This window comes from Toxotes jaculatrix, chromosome 6, assembly GCF_017976425.1.
Source record: "Toxotes jaculatrix isolate fToxJac2 chromosome 6, fToxJac2.pri, whole genome shotgun sequence".
NCBI lineage: Eukaryota > Metazoa > Chordata > Actinopteri > Toxotidae > Toxotes > Toxotes jaculatrix.
This window is the reverse complement of record NC_054399.1, coordinates 13447944-13457981: the sequence shown is the minus strand read 5'-3', so window position 1 is coordinate 13457981 and position 10038 is coordinate 13447944. Positions and strand designations below refer to the sequence as shown.

Genomic DNA, 10038 nt, shown 5'->3' with positions numbered 1-10038 from the left:
GGATCCATGAAGTGAATTAGTACTAACAGGTCAGCTTGGCAGCAGTAAAGGCTTGGCAAGACGGCCAAGAGCTGTGCGTCTGATAAATCCATATTAAAGACAGCGACTCACAGTTGTTTTCAATAAAATAAAGAGAGACGACTGAAAACACAACGGCGCAGTGATGGAACTTGCTGTTTTTTATTTTTCATTCTCAGCTGATGCAAGGAAGTTCAACATGTGCCAACTAAATGTGGGTTATTGCTTCAAGGAGGAATTTGAGTTCATTTAGTATATTTGGATAAATGTAGCATCACTGACTAAGGATTCTAATTCTTTTTGGCAATATTGTTTATTTGTTATTAAAGATGAAGCTCAGTATGTTGGAATAAATAAGCTCTATTTTACATGTCAGATTTTACAAAGTCAGTATTTCAGAGTCTAGACTGGCTTTTCAGGAAACCTAGTCAATGATTGATGAAGATGTTTTCACTGCAGTAATGCTTGGAAACGTTTGTGGCTGAAAAGTCCAAAATCATCTGACAAATGTCTCTGAGGAGCCGAACCGCAGTCACAGAAATATATTTTAATGGAAATCAGAAACACTGAGCTGGTCGTCTGTGAAACTTATGCTTATGATTGGCAAGTGGACAGATCAAACCCACAACACTGTGGGAGGGAGAGAGGGAGGTAACAAGGGAGAGAGGTAAAAATGCTCCCTCCGGCAGAGAGAGAAATTATATCTTGTGTAAAATACAAAAAAAAGAGTGATTTTTTTTTAATACTGCATAAATGGATAACCAAATAAACAATGTATAATTAGTCATTCAAATCTAATAATAATGTAACAATAATGTTTTGCACTGTGCTGCATCTTATTGCCTGTGTTTGAGAAGAGCTGTGAGAATATTTAAACATATGATCCGTAAAATAAAGAAGAGTCATTCAAGAGGCTCAACAAGGGGTGCAGCATATTTTTTGAAACAGTAAATTCAGACTTTAAAAGCCTGCAGATTGGTGGTCTTTGGAGTGTAAATTAAATTTCTGTGCTGTATTTTAAAAAAGGTGCAGTGTAGACCCGGCGCTCTGTTTTCAAATGCCAAGAGGATTAATGGCACTGATAAGTGGGGTTGGTGTATTAAGCTAAATCCTTTGAGTGTTGCCATTTCTATTTCGGCTATAATTTGTGGAACACGATTTTAAAGTATTACAGAGACAAAAAGAGAAAAGGCAGAAGAGAGAGAGAAAAAGTGAGAGAGGAGGGACTGCAGCTCGTGAGGGAAACAGTGCAACGGTTCAGATCTATGCCTCTTTGGGCTCGCTGTGCTCGAATGCCGGCGAACTACAGTGAAACAGACGGAGAACAAACATGAACACAGGCGGACATTCACAGACGCACACTGTGACTTTTTCTGCATGACTGGAGATACATATTGCGAGCTGCAGCAGGGGCAGAGGGCAGATGGTGCCTTTGAGGTGGGAGGTTGAAATGTAGAAAGGTAGATGAGGTGTGTGTGTGTGTGTGTGTGTGTGTGTGTGTGTGTGTGTGTGTGTGTGAGTGTGAGTGTGTGTGTGTGTGTGTGTTGGGAGTGTTGACATAAGGCTCTGGCTGAGGTGTCTGGAGCACAGCAGCACTTGAAGGTGAGATACAGTGAAAAAAAAAAATCCGGCTACTTCTGTTTCATCTTGTGCATGTTTTCTCCAAGCTAAAGTTTCTGGTTTACTCAAAATGAGGGGGCAGATCTTGGTTTCTTCATTTATTCTGTCCCAGTTATATAAAAGAGGCTCTTAAAGCATCTTCCTGTTCACACTACAATGTTAATCTCTTGCTTAGAGTCCTCTCATTTTGAAAAATGTAAAGATGGAAACATTTCCACACTTGAAGACGTTAGTATAAATTCTCAAGCTTTTCCACCACAAACTATAAACTGCACTATATACACTATAAACGACAAAGTTACTACAGATATGAGGTCTCTCAACACCTCAGCCCTCACCCTCTCAGAGAAAATTGTTGAAGTTGTTAGGATTTAGGTTTTTAAGAAGGTGAGTCTGAAAGGCTGATTCACAAAAGGAGCCTTTTATGCAGCCTGTGGGATAAATGGGTTGATGTCTCCATCTAGTGTTCAACTTTTTTTTTTTTTTTTTTTTTTTTTTTTAGAACAACAGCTTTCTCTATGGAGGGAGTTTTCCCAGAAGGAGAAAGCCAGTTTTTGCTTTTTATTGTGGGGCAAATAAAATCATATTATAAATACAATAATGTATCTCATATCCACATCTTCTTTATTTCAAAAGAAGAGTCATGCTAGATGTGTATGTAAGCCAGTGCTGATCTATAAAGAATTAGCTAACTATTTATCAGTGATTAATGAAGAGATTAATTACAATTTAGAAATCCTAAAACTAATAAGAACTGTAAAAAGTCTAAAATATTGTTTGACTCAAACATGGTGGAATTCAACTTAAAATGAAAAGTAAGAATCATTCAAAACTTCATCTGGCCAGGTCCAGAAATACAGTCTAGAAATCAAAGCAGGAAAATTGTGGGCTGCAAAACAAAAACAATGAGCCGAAGGATGCTAAAACACTGTAGAGCTGAGGGGAACCGCACATCAGGGAACAACTCATTATGTGTTCATCACCACTTAACCATTAGCCATTGTTATAATAGGACTTGACCTTTAAATATACCTGTTGCAAAGTCTTATCCATGGATGCAGCTAACTTGGCCACATTATGAAGATCCAGTGTAGTGACTGGAGATTCTGCGATGGGTTTTCCAGGGACATAGGTCATCAGCCTCACACACTAGGTTTGGGCACCATGTCCGCAGTCTAAAAAGGTAGGGTGGATACAAAAACAGCAACATGTTGAGTTCAGTATAGTGTTGAAGTGTTTCTGCCCTTCTACTTAAAAATAAAACAAAGTAAATGATACTTGGAATGAATGGAGGGTGATTTTGACTGTAGTCTGGTAAAATAATGATCCTTGTTTCATTTCAATACAACTTCATGATGCCAAGGGTTCAATTTTAGCTTCCTTTGTCTGGGAAAACCGATTAAAGAAATAGTTTGACATTTTGGGAAATACGCTAGCTTGTCTCACTCAAAAGATCAAAAAAAATCCACCTACCAGCACCTTTTAAGCTCAGCTATCACGCTGTATCTTGGTAATTTAATCCACACAAAAACCTACATGTTAAAACAACAATTTACTGTTTTATGATGGGTCAAATACCAGACTATTTCTTGAGTGGAGCAGTAACATCGTGCCTGAAAACATGTTAATTCGTAAGATTAAGAGGTACTGGCAGACAAATCTTCAGACAAAGCCCAGCTTGTTATTTCCTGCCTGCTTTCATCCTAGTGCTAATCTAAGCTTATGAGCAAATGGATGTTGCTTCATATTTAAGACAGATTTAAAAGTGACATTGATCTTCTCATCCAACACTCCATTCTATTGGGCTACCTTATGGTAATCTATCAGTCCATGACATCTATGTATATGTGGTGGAAATGGCTGTATGTCCTGTTTTGTTAAACCAACCACCTCTTTTCTCATGTACTTGAGTATCTCTCTATTGTCTTTGTTTGCATTATAACTCAAGCTAAGCGAAACATTATGAAGCTGGACTGCAGAGATAGTTTGCTGTTACCTATTTCCTCCATACTCAAGAGCTTCCTCGTGGTGGTGGACACAGCTGGACACACAACTCCATGTTGGCGTAGAAACGACATGGTGAGGGTCTGCATCTCCAGCAGAGTGGTGTTCTTACTCTCTTCTGAGTTCATGATCTTCAGGACATACTCGGTGCCCTCCTTGTCCACAACAAGGAAGTTCTGGTCCATATAACTAGGCAGGGTGGCGATCTAAGTTAAGGTCACTCCATAAAGTTGCAGTGTCAGTTCGGTTGCTTGCTGCAGGGTGAGTGCTGGCCTTGGATTGACAACTGTGGTATTCTCTGCACATAAGAGATAACATAATCACAGCATGGTTTTACACAAATATAAACTTATACCTTCACAGAGAGTATTTGGGGAGTCTTGCAAGCTATGACTTGGGAATCTGGCAGAGTTCACGACAAAACCAGAAACACATTTTTGTGAGTCACACTGGGTTCATGAAAGTGTGACACTTTGCAGAGACAGATGCAAGTCTGACAGGATTGTTAGGACGCAACTTGTTAGGACAGAGCAACCTTCTCAATTCTCAGAATGGACTGCTTCTCAGAATGGCTCCACACAACATCTAAATAAGCAGAAGCAAAGTACAAAAAATACATATTTTAATATGTATTAAACTCTGAATATTGTGTTGGGTTGGTTTCCTTTGAAAACCTGTCAACAGCCCTACAGAGCACAGTGGACATTAATATTCTCAGCGAAACTCTGACTGCTGTCGTAAACCACTGGTTAATAACCATGAATTTTATAAACAATGTTTAATCTTGGCTTCACACAAACACTGACTGTGAAATAGGGTGTCTGTTTTGACTATAAATGAGCTGCCTGTGAACAAGGAAAAATAAATTGTCATAGTGGGAGTAGTCCACAGACATGCATGTAATTATAGAACAGTAGCTAACGTAACATCTTAACGTCAACATGGATGCCTTAAAGTGATATTATTTGACCTTAACTAGACTAAATGAGTATATTTGAGCTTTTAACGGACTTTCCATTAATTTAACAGAAAACAAGGACACTTACCCATTATGTTGTGGTTGTCAGTGTAGAGGAGGTGAGGGCTGACAGGACAGTGTCGCAAGTCACAATCTTTTGAACAGCTTTTTATTCATGTGCTTGTGGAGAAGCCAGTCGAACCAGATCCCCCAATTTGATACCAGTGTTTCACAAAAACAAACTTTAGTGATCTCACCTGGTAAAGGCGAAAACATACCATTTGCTTTTAGACCTTTAAACTTCCTGGGAAAACATTACAAATCAGTTTATTTAAACACATGCATCCAATCAGTGCAACAAGAGTAAGTTTAACATCAGCCTGAAGCAAAATCACAGGTTTCCTGTTTCTATCAGAGTTGTCCTGAATACAGGTGAAGAATTAGGACCCCATGGTACTGTATATTCTCAACAGTTTTGTAATTTAGCTGTGTTGCTGAGATATTAACCAATATCTAGGAAAGGGTTTGGACTGCTACTACAAACAGTATTAATATACATTTTAATGAAAATTGTACCACATCTGCTTTTGGCCAGAAAGTCACTTACAGCGACTGTATTACTGTAAATACTTGATATACATAAACAGTTCTTTTTTGCTAAAGGCGATGTTGCATCAATTGGAAGTAGGAGCTTATGAGGACCACCTGATGGCAGTATTACACCAGAACTCTAAAGACAGCAGTACTGTACAGTATGGTAAAACACGTCACCTAACAAGTTTATAAATCACTTTCCTACACAAAATAATACACAAGTAAATAGTAGAAAGAACTGATGCTGTGAATCATAATAACAATGTAAGTCCAGAACTTCAGAGTGACATAAATATAGCTCCTTGGTAAAATCATTCTACAGATTAAATGTTCTAATCTTTAAAACTCAGTGATCTTACAGGTCTCTGAGTTGTATTATGTGTTTTAAAAGGGCAAATTCATTTATAATATAAAATATGGTGTGCCTGTGTATCTAATCTAACCTGTCTAAATCAAGTGTGTGAGCATGTACCACGGTGTAGGTGTAGCCCACCTACACCTTTAACAGAGATCAGCCAAGACTTACAACTGAAATATTGTAGAAATGAAATGTGAGTAACTGCTTGCCTGTAAGACACCAGCAAACAGTTACATGACACGGGTTCTTTGCTCTACGCTTTCCATTTCTGAACTGATTTTCGGGGGGAATTAATGATTTGTCCTTGACAAATCTGATCATTGTTGTGTGAGATAATGTTAGCTTATCTGTCAGCCAGTTGTTGTTGAACGCTACTCATGAACATATAATATAAAGTCTTATAAAGGGACTTATATTAGGGACTACTATATTATTAGTAGTATTATTATTTTATCAAGGAGCGAAAGTTCATTCTTGACCTTGAAAAAATAAGTCTCACCATGAACTGCAAATACATGGACCATGTCAACTAGTATATTATTTTTCAAGAAAACAAGAAATAAAGTTCACAAGCAAATCAAACCACATGGATTCTGATTTCCCTGTAGGGCGTTAGAGTTATATTGGCTGTTTTCAATTTTGTATGAACAGCATGGCAGCAAATTGCTGAGTGAAATTATGAATCACTTCCAAGTAAGCAGTGGGATCCTTTCTTCCACAAATCAATAGGCTTCTTTAGTTTGTAAAAGTCAAGTAGTGGTAAAACAGAGGGAAGTACCATCAGCACATTTCTTTTTAACAGCAGATGGAAAGTAACTGCACTGTCTTGTTTTTCAAGTGTAGTAATCCCAAAGACGTTTCACAATGCAAGTCAAAGATCGTATGGGTTAATTATTTACCGGACAACAGATACAAAACAGAAACGTGTGAGAGTAAGACCACGCCTCATTACAGGACTTGAGCTATCTGTTCGACTGTTGTAAAGCAGTAAATTTAGAAGTAGTGACACAGAAGTGATATACAGCAGTTTTAAAAGACAACATGGTCCCATTTGGCTCATGTTCTACTAAACATTTAATTTAAAATTTATTATATAATTTTTTTAGATTAATACATAACCTGGATTCATCAGTGTGCATGCTAGCACGGTCACACAGACCTCACATGACACACTTGCTTGTTAAATGTACGTTTTTGACCAGTAATATCAACATGCAACACATTCCAGTACACTGAAAAAATAAGACACTGCTGAGGCACAGCGCAGAAAAAGAACCTGAAGAATGGCAATGAGTTCAGTGTACTTCAGTGGCCCAGTCACCAGCTGCTGAACAATCTGCAGAAATTATGTGATACAAACATGTCAACATGGACCAGCATCTCAAAGGACTGTTTCCAACATCAACTGAAGCTGTTTTGAGAGCAAAGGGAGGAACTGTCTGTTTTGTATGGTGTTGCCCTACACTAGACTTGATTAGGGTCAAAGACAGTTGTATCACACCAACACACACATACTGTACATGGTTTAACTAAACATATTGAAAAAAAAAAAACAACCCCAAAATACTAACTCTTTCAGAAATTGTTCTTTTGTTTATTGAGGTAATTGGACCGGTATAAAAGTGAACTGTTAACATTTGCAATGAGTTTAAGCATCAAACACACATTTCAAATGCTGGTATAGTAAATTTCCCACTGAAAAAGAATCTTATACTGTATGGACAACAATCCGTATCACACTTGAATGCTAATCTGAACCTATGAGTTCCTGCAATTTAGTTGACATGAGCGTTAAATCTGTCTTTTTGCATGGTAAAAAAAATCAAATTTAGTTGTCAAGGCACAAGATCTGTTGCGGCAGAGACAAAGTAGCCTGCTACATCATATCTCAGGTCTCCTTTGTACTTCATTCCTACAACAAACGCACAATAAAAAGGGACATTTTTACTGTCAAGTAAAGTAAAGTAAAGGGACCTTTACAAAGAATGCCATTTCTTCATGTGGCAACAAAGGAAATTTGAGTTTTGTATTTTTAAGACTAAAAATGTTATTGTTATATATTTGGCAAATAAACAGAAATAACTAAATAGTCATTTTTCACACATAATAACCAAAAAAAAAAAACAGTTCAGGAATGCAAGTAAATCACTATAATTTGACATCTTAATCAAAAAAATAATAATGTGCTTTACTATTTTTTAAGCTTTTTTGTAAAACAGTAAATCTGAAAATTCATGGATAAAAATAAGAATTATATTTTTGCATTAAATATATCATTTTGGTTAAAGAGTTTCTACATACTGGTGTATTAACCATTACAGAAACATAAAAAATGATTTTGTTAATTAATTTAGGGCAGCTGTGGCATAAACCTTACATTGGGCGGTGGTCTGATAAATTTGTTAAGAACTGTATGTATTATTATTTACTTGTTCCTTGTTTTTTTGACTGCCTTGGCTTATGAAATGATAGTGAGAAACTTTATGTTTGTTCCTGTAATGTGCTGGTTAACAAGACAAGGTCAAAACCTAGTATATGGCTGGACCACGTACAGTATATTGTGAAAGTATTCACCCCCCTTGGTGTTTGTCCTGTTTTGCTGTATTACAGCCTGGAAGTACTGTTTTTTGTTGTGACAGAATATGGCAGAACAACAAACTTGACAACAAACTTAACAAGAAAAGGCCATTCACCAAAAGTCACAGACTGGCCAAGAAGGGTATTAATTAGAAATGCAACAAAAATTCCAAAAATAACAATGAGGAACCTGCAAAGATTCACAGTGGAGATGGAAATGTATAGCTTATAATGGTCCCATCTGTCCATGGGACCATTATAAGCTATACACTCCACAGAGCAGGGCTTTATGGAAGAATGGCCAGGAAAAAAAGCCACTGCTGAAAGACAAACATAAGGAAACACGTTTGGTGTTTGCCAAACAGCATGTGGTCGACTCTGCACGCGGTCGACTCTGCACGCAAATGCGCAAACCTAACACCTCCCATCACCCTTAGAACACCATCCCCACAGTGAAACATGGTGGTGGCAGCATCATGCTGTAAGGATGCTTTTCACTGGCTGGAAAACTGATCAGGATTGAAGGATAAATGGATGCTGCTAGATACAGGGCAATTCTAGAAGAAAACCTGTTTCAAGATTTGAGACGGGGACGGAGGTTTACCTTCCAGCAGGACAATGACCTAAACATACTGCTAAAGCTGCACTGGACTGGTTTAAAGAGAAACACTTGAATGTCTTAGAATGGCTGAAAAAAGGGGGTGAATACTTTAATAAGGCACTGTATAGCCAATATGCAACACTGAGGACATAGCTGACAACTGTTGTGGAACCACTGTAAATAACTTGTTTCAATGGAAAGCAGCTAAAACCGGCTGAAAAGCCAAAACTCAGCCAGTTTCAGCCCTTCATTTGTTTGCTTCGCTCTTACTCTCTGTGCTCACAAACACTATTTCAATATAGCTGAAATCCGAATAAAGCTGTTCTCATTTATATGCTTCTCTGTTTCTGTTGTCAGACAATGGAACAAGTATGAAATAGTGACTGAAATACAGCACATGAAGACTACATGTTAACCAGCAGTCACTTCCAAACCATTTCCAAGCTGCTGCTCAGCACCGCTAAAATCCTAATTTTTATAACCGTTCATTTACGTCTAAGTCAGCTGCCCTACGGTCAACTGAATGAGACCAGAGAGAGGTGTGCCTGTGGAGGGAAAGCCAGACCTTGCGACTGTGGGGGAACACTGGCCACTCTCTTTGGAAAGACAGAAAGCAGCAAAAGTTTGTCCAAAAAAGTTGCTAGATTTGTCGCAACTTTTTTGCAAAAGTGTTTTTTGCAGAAAAAGGGGTCTGAAAAGTTAGCAAGTCTAGCGACAAAGGTGCTAAGTGGGCAACACTCCGTGTAAAGGCCCCCTAATGAAGTCACACAAACTGTTCATGTCATTTCATTTTGAAAGAGCAATAGCCAATGGGGAAACTCCAACACACAGCCAGCCTACCAATGGTGTAGCTTCCCTCAGTCATGTGGCATTCAGCTGGCCAATGGTGTAACTTCATCACTCAGTCAGTCAGTCCATCAGTCTGTTAACAACACTGGCAAAAGCAGTAATGATTCTGAATGCATCAGAACAACCAGCAAGGAGCCTGCTAGAGCGAGCGGCCATGCTACATGGCTAACGTCAGGCTACTAACAGTTTTCAAATGACTGGCCATGTTTGAGGTCACGGAGTGATGGGCAATTGTTTGCCTATTGTAGTATAACAATAACTGTAATTACTGTCCTGTGTCTACTATGTATTTCAATATTTGAGGTAGTGTGTCTCCAAAGAGTTGCAGCTTAAACATATAAGGCAGGAGTTGTTGGCGAAATACCGCTTGTTGCTGTTCATTGTACCATGTCTCCATGTCCCATTTAGCATATTATTCCAAAATATGCTCAGTTAGGCAAACCAAGTCGCTTTGTTTCA

The 10038-nt window shown here is 38.2% G+C and overlaps 1 pseudogene; it reads right to left on the bottom strand.

Moving 5' to 3' along the window:
* Positions 1-2654: 2654 nt before the first annotated feature.
* On the bottom strand, positions 2655-4692 carry LOC121183352 (annotated as a pseudogene).
* Positions 4693-10038: the final 5346 nt, after the last annotated feature.